Source organism: Perna viridis, chromosome 11, assembly GCF_037379345.1.
Source record: "Perna viridis isolate PV_CMFRI_1.1 ecotype Kerala chromosome 11, ASM3737934v1, whole genome shotgun sequence".
In the NCBI taxonomy this organism is placed as follows: domain Eukaryota; kingdom Metazoa; phylum Mollusca; class Bivalvia; order Mytilida; family Mytilidae; genus Perna; species Perna viridis.
In genome coordinates this window covers 9,805,580-9,822,530 of record NC_142455.1, presented here as the reverse complement: position 1 = coordinate 9,822,530, position 16,951 = coordinate 9,805,580, and the positions used below count along the sequence as shown (strand labels likewise).

Sequence of the window (16,951 nt, the reverse complement as noted above, 5' to 3'; positions counted from 1 at the left end):
TTTTACTGGATTGAAAAATGCATTTTATTGGCTATACGTTTTCGTATTTAACCAGTTTCAAGAACTTGGTTTTATAAAACTTGTGTCAAATGTAATTACCAATAAAAGTTGGCCATTATATCAGATATCATTAATTGTATACAGGTATGATATTTGTAGGTATCAGAAGTATTATCATTGAGAATTTTGAGGCTAAATCCAATTTACACAAAAGTATTTTTCCATGGCCTTATTGACAAAGTAGTCAGCTCGTTAGGACATTCATTATGGAAGGACTTTTGTCTAATCTTCCAGTTAATGATATCATGTTATGGTCAGATGGAAGATCTGATTTTCCTTTAATAATCTAAAATTTCTAGTTGTATAGAGATCATTCTCTTTGATCACTATCTTGATGGAGTTCAACAGTGCTTCTGATTTAAGAAGTAAACAATTTTACTTCCGCAGAAATTTACGATACAAATTAGTAGTAAGTATTATAAGGAAATTGATAAAGAGTGTAATTTGAGTTGAGCTACTTGTATTCTGTGGGCTGTAAGAAATTCTGGTCAAAAAATAGGAAAGCGTGTAATTAAATCAAAGTGCTCTTAATTATCAAAAGAGAAAAAGTCTTAGTTCAGCACAGTGTTCACAATATACAGTGAGACCTGTTTAAACCAACCCCCTTTGGACTGTAGATTTGGTTGCTTTAGACAGGTGTTTGGTTTTCATAGGTTTAAATTGTATTTAAACTGACATGTGAAGGGATGCAGAAAGTGTCTGCTATAGACAGGTTTTCAGTTATTCAGAGTTCAGTTTAGACATGTTTCACTGTGTGTGTGTGTATATAAGGGAAGAAGTTGAACACAGGAAGTTGTGTGGAAGTTACACCTAGGAGGTTTTTTTTGTAAGAGTTGTTTTATGGTTTTATACAATGTAATACTGTGAAAGTACTTCTTGTGGATTTATGGATACCAATTCTCATGGATTAGGGAAGAAGCGCATGTTCATATATTCTTGAATTTGTGATTTTGAGGTGTTCAGTATACTCATCAATGGAAATCTCCTTTTCGTTGGGATCAAAATTTCATGGTTAAGCTTACCCACAAAAACCAAAAAAATAATATCCATGAACAACAGTACTTTTACAGTACTGACAAGTTTATATGGAGAGAAAAGGGATGAAAAGGAAATATTGAATTTCATTTTTTGAAATTAGTGTTAGACCAATAGACATTGTCTTTAAAAAATCATGCAGGATTCCATTCAACTTCAGTAACTTGCATTCATTCAATAAAAAGTTTGAAGAAAATTTGCTGTGGTGAAATAAATCTTGCTTGAGCACTGGAAGTTTCAATGGTAGTTTTTTTGTAGAAGTTCTGTGAAGGATTGTTTTGTACAGTGTACTACACACAAGTACTGCTTCACCATATCTGTTCCTTTTCCTATTATACATGGATAGAAGTGGGAAATAGATACAGTGTAAAAGTTTCAGTGGAAAGATATTTTTTGGTCGGAATTTTGATCAAGAATTGTTTTGAACAATGTTATACATATATATATGGATGGAATTTGAAAATAGATATTGTGTCAAAGTTTCAGTGGAAAGAAATTTTTGGTAGGAGTTTTTATCATTATTTTATTGTTTATTAAATTGTACAATGAATAGTTGCACACATATGACAAAATATTGTAAAACAAATCTTGTCCAAGTCACATTGTGGAATTTTTGTCCTGGTATGTGTTCCTTTGGTTAGACAGAAGTAGCTGAAAAAAAACTAATTGTGCCCAAACTTTCACTATGGAACATTTTTTCTGATATGAGTATAATATAGTTTAATTAAAAGTTGATGAATTTTTTTGGTTTAATGATATATAATTGGTATGACAAATTTTGAATTATTATTTACATAATATTATTGTCAGTGTGTTAATGAAAAATAAATGTTTAATTAATTGAATATTGTTTTTCTCAGGAAGTAAGAAACCCTTTCATAATACTACCTTAATACCTTTTTTTTTTATATCTAGCACAAGTTTTGCCCATCAGGTGTTATAAATTCATCTATATTTTAATTTTTCTACACCACAAACTTACACAAGTGGCAATATTTAATTGGCTATTATTCACTTCAGGCGAATGTTTTTATATCTGACAGTTTTCTTTGATTTGATTAAATGTCGTCAATTTTTTTTCATTCTCTTACAACTGATATTTGTGCCCTGGTTGTTATGGTATTTCTCACATGTCGTATTATAGGCATCGAAGATTATTGATCGGGACAGAATCACAACAGGTGCAAATTACAGGTAAAAATTCCCTATCTGTTTACCTTTAGACTATATTTATATCCGTAGTGCTATTATTTACATGATGAACTTTTGATTTTTGGTCAAATGTAATTCTGACAGTAAATATTTATTTTACATTGCAACAGGTGTTTTGACGACATGACAAGATTAGTGGATTATTTAGAGATGTAAATTTCATGACAGATTGGTGACAAGTCAATTGCAGGTTGATATTGATTAATCAACTCATTCAATCAACATCACAATATAGGATTATATGGACAGAATTTTGTTTAGTTTATAGGTAATTATTTATGAAATAATGAGATTTGTAATGATTTTTTTTTCACAGTTGATTTAATGAAGTTACTTAGGAATTTTTCTATAAAATATTCAAATGAGATTAATTTTATTCAAAATTTGTATTTGTTGTCACTGTAAACACAGCAGAGTATCATTTTTTCTGGTGGATTTTTTTGTTTCTAAAATTCATTTAAGGAAAGCTGACAAAATGAAAATATTTGCCTGTTGATTTCAATATACAGTTTCTTGATTTTATATTTTAAATGTTTTTGGTTATTTCTCGATTTGTACAAAGAAGCTGTTATAAGAGTGTTTTTGCCTATATCAGACTTAACACAGCAGGCATGATTTTTAGCGGCAGACAGAATTTCTCAACAGAAAATTAGTGAATTTCTTCAAGTTGCTGTATCAAGCCTTTAAGACATGTACTATAGAGCTTTTTAAGAGACAAAAGAATTCCAGCATGAAAATGAGGCCAATTCTGCTTGGACATTTTTTGTTTTTGTAAAATAAACTGTGTTCCTTTTAACCCTACATAAGCATAGTTGTAATAAAATAGAAAGTATTTGTTGTGCTAAAGATAAAGAGCTACATGTTAAGTATCACCTTGACATATCAACGATAACACATGTACAGTTTGACTAATGTTTTATTTAATAAACTAATTACATGTAATTAAACATTGGTCTTAAACTAAGCCAAGGTCATCCAGGAGTATTAAAATCAGAAACTGTTTTATATATATATATACAATAAAGATTTAGAAATTTGTGGCTGTGATCCATTTGCTGTGAGTTTAAAAGATTGGATTCTTGAGTTTCACAGTTGCGGTACTGACATTGAATGTCACCAGTTGGTTGCTTAAATTTGACTTCTTGGACAAGGTTATGACTCAAAGTACTGTGAAAGTACTATTGTTTGTGGGCTACCATTTTTTGTGGTTTTCTTGGGTGAGCCAGACCACGAAATTTGGTTCCCAATGAAAAGCAGATTCCCTTTGATGGGTGTACTGAAAAACCTCCAAACCATGAATTCAAGAATCCACAAACTTGTGTATTTTCCCTTATCTACGAAAATAGGAATCCATGAATTAAAGTAATTTTACAGTAATTAGTAAACATTTACGGTAGAAAGAGATCATTACTGGTCAATTTCATTAACCTGCAGAAAAATTGTTGGTAAATGAAAAATATGCAGCTAAAACATCAGCATCCAATTCTGTTCTGTCACTTCTTTGTGTGTTTTTTAAAATTTAATTATAGTGTTTTGGAAAGCAGATAATTTTGCCCAAAGTGCATACTTTTTTTTGCCATTAAAACATCAATCAGACAAGGAAATGCTTACCCTTTCGGAGCACTGGATGTTTTTTGTGGGAGTTCATATAGCCAGTGTTTAGTATTTTGTGTGATGTCTTGTTTCTCTTCTTTTCAGTTTATATGTGTAATTTTTTTTATTCAGTTCACTACATTTTATATGTATATTGTTTCTGTTTCATGTATTCGTGTTTTGGCCATGTTTGTGGATTTTTTGTAAATTGTTTCTGTTTCATGTATTTGTGTTTTGGCCATGTTTGTGGATTTTGTGTAGATTGTTTCTGTTTCATGTATTCGTGTTCTGGTCATGTTTGTAGATTTTGTGTAGATTGTTTCTCTTTCATGTATTCGTGTTTTGGCCATGTTTGTGGATTTTGACGGAATCATCCAACTGCTGATGCTTCTATATTTTTTTGCTGATATTTAGAACACTCTTATTAGAATACTGTTGATTTAACCGGGTTTCTATTAAAAAGTACCCCTCCTGAGAACATTTTTGCTGTATTTACATGGATGATGGGCTTTAATGGTCAAAAGTTTTGTACAATCCATCAAAATTATTAATCTTTATGAATTTGGGTGCAGGTGGGTAAAAAAAAATGTGCTGACCTGAGAGAAGGGACACAATATTTTCAGAAACAGTGTTGCTGTATTGGTCATTTTTGTGACTCCTAATTAGTTAAGCATATACAATGCAGTTTCTTCTGAAGACCACCTCAAGTGACAATCATTTCAATGGATTTCGTTTATCTTGCGTTAGTAACTTACGATAACTATTGGATTATGGGAAATACCACAGTTAAGATGTCAATTTTATTTCTTCAGTGAAGCTGTAGTTATGAGGACATTCTAAGAAGGATTTAAATCAGAGCAGGATTTAATTGGACTGAAATTGAATTTTCCATTTCGGAGGTTTCTCTAGGAAAAATAGATGGGATTTTAATGTATGGTAAGCTCCTTAAGTTCTTATTCTCTCTGAAAGTTGCATACGTAGTGCAAGTTAGAATTCTTCATTTGCAACTTGACATTTCTTAGTATATAAACTAAAAAGTATTTTTTCTTTGCAAATTTTCAATTTTGTGTGAATTCCATATATTACTTAAAGCAGTAGTTTAATAAAAAAAAATTGTGTCAGAAAAAGTTCATTTGAAAAGTAAGGCATTTTTAGGATAAACTTCAAATGTACCTTTTCTATGTAATGTTTTAATTTTAAATAGTTTCCAAATCTTTCTTTTCAACCAACATTTTATTTATACAGAAAGGTCAGTTGAAAACTTAAGACATTTTTTAGAATGAATTGTAAAAGTGTTATTTTTGTGGAGTGCTTATTTTAATTTAATTTATTTTTTTCTCTGTTTTAGGCAATATCTTAATCACAAGCATAAGTTCAATTGAAAAGCAAGAAAATTTCTAGTATAAATTTTAAAAGTGCTATTTTTGTGAAGTGCTAATTTTCATTTCCATATGACAGTTAACATAAAATTTTAATCGTAAGGAAAAGTTAATTTGAAAAATAAGACATATTCATGTATTAAGGATGTCCTCTGTACTGTTTAAGAAATAACATGGATTTCATCAAAATTTCTTAAATAACATTTTAAAGTGTGTTAAATGAAATTATGAAAAAAGTGGGGCTCACAGTGCAAAAAATATCAATTCTAAGAAATGGGTAAAACCAGAGGAGCCCCGAAAATCAGACAAAAATAGATGAACATGAGCAGCAAACATCCTTGAATGTAAAACTGACTGTGGGGTGGTTGCTGAGCATGCTTGGGCTGTAATGATACACATACCTCATGACACGATACAATATGCATTGTGATATTAGGGTGACAGTATGATATGATACACAACAGCATGTTGTCCTATGTATTTTCTTCAATTTGGAATGAAGAATATTCAACAGATTGAAAAATGGTGAAGTTTGTTAAAGCCAGCTAAGTTTCATTCTTAGAGTCTGTAACCTTGATCTTAACAATGATTATTGGATTTTTCTTCACAAGACATGCCCTACTTTACCATTTGCATAGTAATTTCATCAGTTGTTTGAAAAAAAGGTATTTTGACCTGAATCATATTGTATCCAAATCTCAGTCAAATAAATTGTATCGTATTGTGACAAAAGCATGCATCCCAATCTCAGTTCAATGTATCGTACTGCATCGATATTGCGATGAATTGTTTCATTCTTAGAGCATGCTCAATGTGCACTTCTGCAAGGAAAATTTGTTTGTTCTGCCCTAAGCTCAATCTCCTGGTATATATCAGGCATGTACATCAGCTGACCTGGGATTTACAAGAAATGGTCTTTTGAATAGAACTTGTTCCATTTGCACTTAAGGACATAAAGTGGCCTTTTTGAATTATAGCATAGATATTTATGTAGTTTATTATATAACACCTAAGTTAAAACACTACCCATAAATGAATTTCTTTCAAGTATTAGTTTGAATGTTTTATTTTCTATTATTTCTCCACTGGTAATCAGTAAGTAATTTATATCTATTGAATAGGAAAGGACTTTGATATTACAGACTTCATTCTCTGTAAGAAAATGCATATATATAGAGCTGTTTCTTTTTTTTCAAATTTAGATGATGTTAATTGAAATTTGTGGTAACTCTTTTTCATATTCTCCATGAAAAACAAAAAAGATGTCCACTGGTCTATTTAAGAATAATAAGGATTTCAAAGGGTTTTGAAATCTTTCAAGATCTTTCATGCTAGAACAAAATAAGAAGAAAAAATACTGTGAAAGTACTTTTATTTGTGAATGCCAATTTTCGTGGATCAGGGAAGAAACACAAGTTCGTGGATTCTTGAATTCGTTGTTTTAAAGTTTCAGTATATACATTAAATGGGAATCTACTATTCGTTGGGAACCATATTTTGTGGTTTGGCTTACCCACGAAAACCATGAAAATTGGTACCCCAGGAACAATAGTACTTTCATAGTAGGTGGGTCAGCGTTGCTCATTTTTGAGATATAAGCATTTTAAATTTGGGTGGGAAAAGGATTTCTCTCGATTTTTCATAGGTTTTCTCTTATAGCAGGTTTTATCTATTAAAACACTGAAGAAATAACAAGGATTTCATAAAAAACTTCCCAAATAATATTTTAAGGTGTGTTTAATGAAATTATGAAAAGAAAAGTGGGAGTCACTGGACAAAAAATATTGATTCTATGAAATGGATAAAACCGGAGCAGTCCAAAAATCGGACAAAAATGTCAGAACATGTTAAACCTGTCTAAAACAATTCCTTTTGGACCAAAAGTTTTGTTTAATAGGCAGGTGTTCTGTTTATAAAGGTCCAAAATGTGACAGACTTAAAAAAATATTGAAAGAGAACCAAGATTCGAACAGTAATCATAAGAATATATTCCAAGGATAAAAATTAGACGGTGAAAAAAGACACACACAAAGTACATGAAATAACGAAAATAACAAAGAATTACAAGTAACCCTAACTCCACTTGAAACTGTGAGCATGGACTAAGTGCACCGGTAGGGTAAGTGTCCTGATTAAGACTGGTTACCAGTTTATCCTGGGCTTTGTGTAGCAAGGTTAAAAACAAGGACATACATGGCAGGATTAGGTTATTTGTAGACAGATAAAATAAATCAAATTAGTGCTTTAAGTAAAAAAATATTTCAAATTTCCAGTTAATGACCAGACCAGTGCCTGATCAAATTAAGCTATGAATTTAAAGATCTATTAATACAAAAACAAAAGAAAATCTGATTGATTTGGTTGAGCTGTATATGAGTTTATTGGTTATTCTAAACTAGTATTTGTTGCCTCATAATGTTCCACTTTATACGTTTTTGTTTTGAATAGTGCTTGGACTTCACAGGTTTCTTCTAATATCCGGAGTTGTGTCCTGTAATATTAATTTAGCAAACACAGTATTTGCTGTCTTTGATGAAAAAAAATTTTTTGAACAGATTATTACATTCACTATGGATAAGGTAGTGGGGACCAATTTGTGTTTAAGATGTCCCACTTAAATCAAACATTTTTTTTACAAAGAATATTAAATTATGGCATGTTGAAATTTTGAATATCATTGATAATGGCCTATTCTGAAGATTTTCATCCAAAATTGCTGAATTCACATCTGTCACTTACCTAATTTTAATCTATGCAGTATTACTAGTAGTAGAATTTTAGTAAAATCAGCCTTAATTGAGATCATTAAACTTTTTGTAAGTTTATTTTTATTTAGGCAGGTGATTTGTCAAGTTTTAAATACTAGTACTATAAAACAAGTAAAAAGAGTTTTAGAAGATGTCTGGTTTATCAATGCCCTCTTTTGTTTCTTCCTTAACCTTGGTTCCTGTTCCCTCTCATCTTGCAATACCTCCTCTTAATTTCTGTCACTGCCATTGACCTGTTTTTTTTCCATGGAAATAATTTTTAAAAAGAGGAAACTGAGGTGAAAACTTTAAAATTTACCATCTAAGAAATAAAATTTTTTGAATATAAAATCAGGTAGTGTGAGGTTCAGTTTAAAATTGACAATGCAGGTCTCTTGAATCAAATTTCCCTTTGCATATGGCAAATGTTTAGCCAAGGGAAAGTTTATTTTATAAGCTTTCCATGCTTTATGTAGATGGAGCATTAGTAACGTCCTGTATATGTAGAATGTAAGACCAGAACTATGAATGGCTAAAATATATTCTGATGGATTTGAAAAAAATTTTCACACAGAAGTAAGCTATTGTGCAAATGCGGAGGCACTGTTTTGTCTAAAATACAACATTGAGCTCCATCCATCATAGGTATATCCTAAAATCACATGAAGTTCTATTATGAAAAAATTCATATATGACAGATTTCTTTAGATAGCATAACATTTCAGTGACTTCAAATTAGTGGTAGTCTGGGCCCTGGGGTTATAGTGAAAATATTAAGACTTAGAATGAAAAAGGGGTTGCTTTTCTTTAACATCTAGTAGCACATTCATTTTGAGCTTGACATGACGCATTCATTTACCTTGTGTTCAGGGTTAAACATTTATTGTTGTATCATGCTGCACATAGTGGAGCATTCCATTGATGTCAAATACTTAGTTATAAAGATATTCTATGTGGGATATTGCATGTGCTACACTGCAATTAGTTTAATTGTCTTTTTGACATTAACTGTAATTTCTTAATTAGGTTCAGGTAGAAATTGAATACACTATCAATATCCACTTTAAAATTGACATTTCAAATATTTGTCTCCCTCTTGCTAAACAATTAAAATTAAATTAATTACAGTAATCAATCATAATTTTATTTTAATGTTTTGAAACTGTTAGTGACACTCCCTTGATTTATATGGTGAGTAATGTTTTACCAATACATTCTATATTGCCATATTGAATTCAGATATTTGAAAAGCTGGTAATTCATAAAGAATTGTAATTTTTGGCAATATTGATGGCTTGATAGAAAGGAAATCGTATCAGAAAGAAGTTAGTGGTACTACAGATTTTTTTTAAAACATAAACATTTTTATTTTTTACCAAATTTTTAAATATTTTGAAAGAATGGCACTATTTGTTCATTTAAAAAAATGCTGATTACTGGAACATAATTTTTTTATTTTCTGTTCACTGCTTGGCTTCAAACCATAATCTGAGGTAGAATTGAAACTTGTGATTTATTTAAAATGGTTAAGTTTTAATTTCATTGCCAAAAAAAAGGGAGTTTTTTTTGTGTAATCTGTATTTCTGTGCAAAGCAGAATCTGTTTTATTAGTAAATTGTTCTCATCCTGAAATGCATGAAATATCTGCCATTGGAAGTTAAACCATAATCAACCAATCAATGTTTAAATTCCTATGTCTCTACCTGTTACATATAGCTCTACAAAACTATTCAACTTTTTTTTCAACAATAACAAATGTTGTTAAAGCCTGGACACCATGTATTGCTAAATTTCTTTTATTAGATAAGGCTAGAATAGTCTGGATTATATATAGAATTAAGGGTAGAAATCTATGATAATTTTCAGTTGATTTGCGACAGGTGCGAAGATATGAAAATCAATGTCTGGTGAGGATTGAACAGAAATAGTAATACATTACATTGTGTGAGATTCATAAAGGAGTAAATAATTGGAACACCATGTAAAAGCTTACAATTTAAGGTAAGTCAAAATTTATTCGGTAATTTCATGGATATTTTGAAACCTGTATAAACCAAGCCTCCTTTTGGCTTAAAATGATTTGTAGTTTCTGAAGGTTTTCATTTATACATGATGGAACCATATTGAGATTGATATGAAGGGACTTTCAAGTGTGCCTGGTTTAAACAAGTTTCTGATTTATTCAGGGTTGGTTTAAGACAGGTTTTGCTGTTGTTGACAAATCTTAAACCAGAGGTTCACTGTATCAGTATAGTCCTAACACTTTTCATAAAATACATTGTAGTATGGTCAATTTATTTGTAAATGTTTTTGGGGAAGGGGATTGAACCATGGAAATAGATAAAATATTTGTAGATAAAACCTGTCAAAGAAAACCCTGATTAAACTGGAATTCTGTCTTAACCAGTTACAGGTCCTTTCCTGACATCTTAATGCATTTTGGACCTGGGTTAAACCAACACCTCCTTTAACATTACAATTTCTTATGAGATTAAGGCCAAACTTAAAATTAAGTTTGGTTTCCCTTACCCTATCTACCCATAAAAATTGGCCCTACCATGATTTTATTCCCATTCTCTGACAAGATCTTAGAAAAAAAATTCAAAGCAACATTTTTCACTTCTCAGATCATATTTTTTACAGAATCATATGAACTTCGGGAAAAAATATTTTCCCTACCTACTTACCCAAAAGCCAGGTGTTAAGGTCAGGTAAATGGTAATCAACATCATTGTAAGTGGGGCCTCAGATGTATGGTTTAGGGAGGTGTCACTGTACATACCAGAATTTCAGCACCAAATTATTCCTACCAGCTAGATAAAGTTGAAAGGTCAGAGGTAAAAAATAATCCAATTATAAGGGATCATTTTACTCAATTTTTTTTGTGTGTTTATGAAATTATTAGCTTGCTCAGCAAAGAGATATATAAATATTTGAGGACATATTTTTGACCAAACAAAAAAGAAAAAAACTGACTCATCTGCTGACCTTTATTGAATAGCTAATTTATTAGTGATTTGTGCAGACCTTTTAAAAAGATTCATCTGGACATTGGCTTGAGATAGTCTATGCTGAAACCTTGATTCAGTGGATTAAATGTCTGGTACTTGAAAACAAGTGAAATTGTACATAGTGGTATATATAATAATAGCTTGAAAAGACCTTTAGTTCGTTAGGTTTGTATCATCATTGAATCCAGTCGGAGAGGGGGGTGGGGTGGGGGGGGGGGGGGTTGGAACCTCTATATCGTTGGAATTTAATTTAATGAGTTCTGTGCTATGTATTACAAAATCTCCGGATCTGCACTGGTGTTAAAAGTTAATCAGAATACCAAATTGTCACTAGCTCCAATGACAATTAATAGCGTTAGGCATCTGTCTAGTAAATCACAGTGGAATGTATTGGGGTTTGACCCGGAAGCATCTATCTAGTAATTCACAGTGGAATATACTGGGCTTTGTCCCGGCCAAGAACCTTTTGTTGACCTATAAAATGGACACAAGACCTATATGTATTAAAATAATTAAGTACAGATCAATATTAGATTCAGGCAAGTCTTGTAGCAATGGTACAAAAAAAAAAAATGGTGAGGTTTTACTGTACCTTTACACCAATAGAGGGGAGAGACTGTTTCACCTCATCTGCCTGTTGGTGATATCTTTTTTTATCCTGCAATGAGGTTATTTGTTAAACGAATAAAGGTATATGGTTATTTTTTTGCTGTATCCGTACATTAGCAGGTTATCGACTTTCTGGCTCCTCCCACTCACGTGATTGGCAGAACTACTTTTTCTGGTATGCATAAATTAATCATGGCCGCCATCATAGATACGATATAAACAAATTGCGATTATGTATCTGGTTAATCTTTTTTTCGCTGTTTTGTTTCGTTTTCACTTTTTTTAGCTGAATGAAATAAAAGATTTTATGTAAACCAAATAATGATTTTGTTTGTATTTTTTTCACCGTCATATATATGGCAAATTCCTAATCTCGTTCAGATTTGATTCATTATCAGTTTGCAGATGACTTCCCCTGTCATTTCAGTCATGTCTGACTCAGAGCCAGAGTGTCCGTCACAATTTAACATAACCTGGTCCCCACTTAACACTACATTGTAGATCTGCCCATACAATTGCCTCCTCTTCTTCAAAAATCTCAAACAAATATTTCAAATCCCAAAGAAACTAGTGCACAAATTTCACCCCTTAAATCTACTGCCATATACCAAGCAGAAACAAGTCAGCTTCCACCTTTCTCGAGAAATTCAAAACTTTAATGTTCTTAAAATCGACTTTACAACATTCAAAATATTTGTATTTATTGTTCATTTTACTTATTTGTCTCTTGGAATTGAATAAACTTTGATACATTGCTTATTTTATTCAAACAGCTTTGACAGATTATATGGTGCGGATTGAATTTCAATGTTTACTGAGTCATGCGCCATGTGTATTAATTTTTTTCTTCCGGTTTAACAATCGGGGTTTCTCAGGGGATATGCATTTTAAAATTTTATTTTAAAAATGTACACACGCACAAAACTATTAATATAACAGGATAAAAACAATATAGGTACATAGGTACATTGTCGAAAATTATTGAAGATATGTGTAATCTGCTTTGAACGGGGGAAATAGCTTGGCGGAGCCTCGCATTTCCTACCCGTTCCGTCACCTTATCACATATCTTCAATAATTTTCTACAACATACCTATATTGTATATGTAACAGTTTCCCTTACAACTGATTGTAACAGGTACTTGATATTTTGACTCCGGCTTTATATTGGTGTGCCATATTGTGGGATTTGATTTTGGGCCTTGGCAACAACAACTTCTCTCTTTGTATAAGGATTTTCAGGGGATCAGAAGGTAATTTTATTCAGTTTTCTTTTTAGTGTTTTCATTTTTTTTAATTCTGTTTGTTTGTTATTGTTTAGCTTTGCTGTATACAATTCACTTGCCATTCCCTCTGTAATTTATTTTACTCAATAATCAACAGTTGACTTAACAATTTTTTACTTATAATGCAAGCCTTACTGAAAATGAAAATTAGATGGTTAGGTATCCATTCTTAATATATACTTTCGGTACACGAAAATCTGCTCTCCAATAAATAATTTCCAATGGCCTTTTTGGACTTCTATGAAATTCCCACAGATGGAAGCTTTACTACAATTGTAGGCTATCATTTTGTCAAAAATCATGGTCACTATCACTAAAAATAGAATTTTGCAAGACAATGTGCTTTGAGCACTACATAATGAATTTTTAGATATGAAACCAAAGTATCAATATACCACTTCCTGCCAGATTCTTATTATGAATGTTTTAAATTGTATGTAGCTGTTGGCAGTGGCTCCTCAGATATGGACATTCACCATCCAACATGCTTAAAAGTCATCAATTTTTCATGACCTCTTGGAGAAACTTTCACCTCCAAAGATTGTATGCATATGAATATATTCATTTGTGTCCATTTTAAGATAAAACATCTAGATCTACAATGGCACATTATGTTGCTGGCCTTTAGACATATTGTGAAGGTCTGGAAACAAATAGCAGTTGACAATGAGTTGTCTCTAGAGAGCTATATAGTGATGGTCTTATTGTTCTGATAATTAATTACTTTTCACATATCGTGGATTGTTCTATCAATCATATGTGCGTGAAGAATAACTTTTTAGGAAAGAAACTCAGCAGGTTTTTAAGTATGATTATAGCTGACATTGTTAATAGAACCATGGGTTTTTGTATAGAAGAAAATTGTAACTAACAAGTACTAATTCTTTTTCACAAGTGTATCTGATAGATAAAGAATAGCTTAGCTTATAGTTATCCTTTCCTCTTTCGACTACCCCGGACTTGACTTTTTTGAGTAACTCGGCGGTTGTTTTTAGAAAAGCAGGGGATGCTTACCCTACTGGTGCACCTGGTCCATGCTTCCAGTTTTTAGTGGAGTCAGAGTTGCTCATTTACTTTTGTTAATTTGTATGTGTTATTTTAGTTAATAACTTTATGTTATTTGTTGTGTTTGTCTGTTTTCCATGTCTGGTCTTTGTCCCTGGATTACGTTATTTTGGTTTCCGCTAGAATCTTGGTTCCCTTGATTACTTTTTAGAACTAAATGAAGTTGTTTCTCCACTTTGGAAAAATGCAGTGATTTTTTTTTTTTTTATTTTGTAGTTTTTAAACATGAGACTTTATTATTTTATGCACAAGACAATATACTGTACTATTATTCATGGGTTACCAATTTTCCTGGTTTTAGTGGGAAAGAATGTATAAATATACAGCTGTGCATTTTCTCAGTCCAACTCACAGCTTTTCTATCTTAAACTTATGTATCAAAAACAAAAATAATCATGAAACTGTGAAAAACTAAATGATGGCTAGATGCACCAAATAAAGTGCTATATTAATTAAGAAATTTTTCATTTTTGACCTGAGAACTGTAGTGAGCATGATAATTTCTAAATTTTACCATCAAGAGTTGAGAAATATTTTAGATAAACAAAAATGGCTGAAAGAGAATGGATTTCTCCCATAACAATAATTGCAGAAACTAGGAAAATGCATCACTGAAATGTAATCATTGCCTCATAGTTTTAAAATTGTTTTCAAATTTAATTACATGTTTTCATTAAGAATGGTGTTTAAGCATTTTTTCTCGCATCCAGGATATCATTTATTGATCAAGGGTTTTAATGTGCTAAAATGCTATTTTTATCTGAGAGCTGTTATTACATGCATTGCTAAGGGTGTTAATTTTCTTCAGAGATTGAATTTTTACACATCTCTTTTTAGAATTATGTGAATGAAGGCATTAACAAAATTATCAACTCTCAAAGGAAGGCTACAATGTAAGAAGGATTTGAAATAAGCTGCTTTGCCCCCCCCCTTTTTAGTTTAAAAAGTGCCATTTTTCTGGAATGATAAATCAGAAAATAAAAACAATTAAAAATGAAAAGAAGATTTCATGAATACATACTGGTATTGTTCTATTAAATTATTTAATTTGATTCCAGTTGTATGGCATATACTTGACAGACATACAGACAGGCAGACAGACAGATTGACAGAGCTTCAAGTAAAGGTTTATGAAAAGGGGCATTGTCCAGACAACATTATTCAAATCAAACATGATAAAAGTGTTGATAGATGAACATCCACTCTCTTTCTCTCTCTCTCTATATATATATTTTGTACCATGTTTATTCTGGGGAACATGGTTGCATTTTCAGCTGAATTGTCTGAAATGGGGTATGATTTTATCAAAAATTTGTATTTGTAATTTTGTTTTACCATATTATTTTTTACTTTCTCAGAGGTATTAAATACACTTTCTACAATTTTCCAAATTTCAGAGATTATACTTTTTTTGCAGTAATTTAATAATTACTTTTCACCTGGCATGCGGTTTTGTCATAATGGCACAACTATATCAAACTGATGTATGTTCTACAAAAAAATCAAAATAAAGTATTGATATCAGCACAACAAATTAACTGGTTTACGGTTTGTTGGTTGCTTATATTTCAGGATTCGTCACAACTACTGAGATAACTTGTCTTTGGTCACTTAGTGAAGAACTGAAATTTGATCAAACCTATTAATCATTGGGAAGGGATATAATAGAATATCTGACAGTGTTCATTATCGTTCCTTTGTTGTTCCTGATTGTTTTGTTTTTACATTGTGTAGGTTTGTAGCCGTTCTAAAAACTGCTGTAAATAATCGTTGTCTTTGATAGGATATTGTGATAATCTGACAATGTTGGAAATGTCAAAGGTTTTGGAGAGTTTAATTGAAAGGGCTTAATTTTCACTTGCTTTACCTTATCCTTTTGTTTCTTTGTTAGACTGTTTATGGATTGCAATTGTTTGATATTTATTCTTTGAAATTTATCCTGCAACTATAAAGTATCTTCTACAGTCCTTGAACCGTTCCACGCAAAGATTTGTCGGACCGATGACTGCTAACTGATTGATTGCTGATGGATCGATAGCTGATGACCGGTGACTGATCTGATCGCAGTTTTGTTATGTGAAATGACATATGATCTGTTAGAAATGAAATAAGTATGAAATGAAAGTATAAATTGATGTTTAAATCTATTGCATTGTGTAATTATGTGTAAAATTGACAAAGAGAACAATGGAAACCATAAAATATATTGACTGCGCTGTGGTCAAATGATGCAATTACCAGTTTAATGGATCAGTTTGACAGATCAACGACTGATCAGATACTGATCTTTGATTGATGACTGATTGTAATTTTTGTTCCACGGATCAGTTCAGGTACTGTACGAAGAAAACTGTCCAAATGGAACCTATTTTGAACTGTTAAATATGTACATTTAGGTTCAAAATACATTAAATCTGATATATAAGTACTTCAGAAGATATCTGGTTTAGACAGGTTTTTGGTTTATTCAGGGTTCAGTCTAGATAGGATTCATTTCAAATACAGGGTGTGGAATAGACCATTGCTGTATTGGTATAAAAACATTACATCATCTTTTTAATTTTTACATTTTTCATTTTGAGCATCTCCTAGAGAAGGAAACAGGTAACCAGTTTATGGGTGCTCCCTAATATCGTCCAACATTCAAGCAACAGAATGATATAATAGATGTTGTTGTCTTCATTGTCGATAGCATTAATTTTCATTATTAATGATAACTTAAATATAACTTCTTCAATCTTTTTGAAATTTTAACACATTGTTCCTAGGGACATGGTGGAGGGCCTTATAGTTTTCGGATGTTTTTACCCCACGTTTGTAGAAAATTAGGGGCTGAAAGTGGGATATTCAGTATCGTCATTATATTTGATAGAAGAAAGTTATTGTTGATCCAATTTTTAGGATTCAAATGTCTACCCTTTTGTTCCTTTTGATATTCTGGTTGAAAAGATTTA

At 31.4% G+C, this 16,951-nt stretch overlaps 1 protein-coding gene across 1 annotated transcript in view; it reads left to right on the top strand.

Annotated features, from left to right (window-relative positions):
• The first annotated feature begins 313 nt into the window (after positions 1-313).
• The window catches only part of LOC148602914 (adenylate cyclase type 6-like), a 65,642-nt gene continuing 49,004 nt past the window's right edge, over positions 314-16,951 (top strand). The window contains exons 1-4 of the mRNA XM_088552383.1: positions 314-2,289; positions 2,418-2,575; positions 4,713-4,836; positions 9,893-10,027. The gene's annotated coding sequence lies outside the window, so the exon portion shown is untranslated. The remainder of the gene's footprint in view (positions 2,290-2,417; positions 2,576-4,712; positions 4,837-9,892; positions 10,028-16,951) is intronic.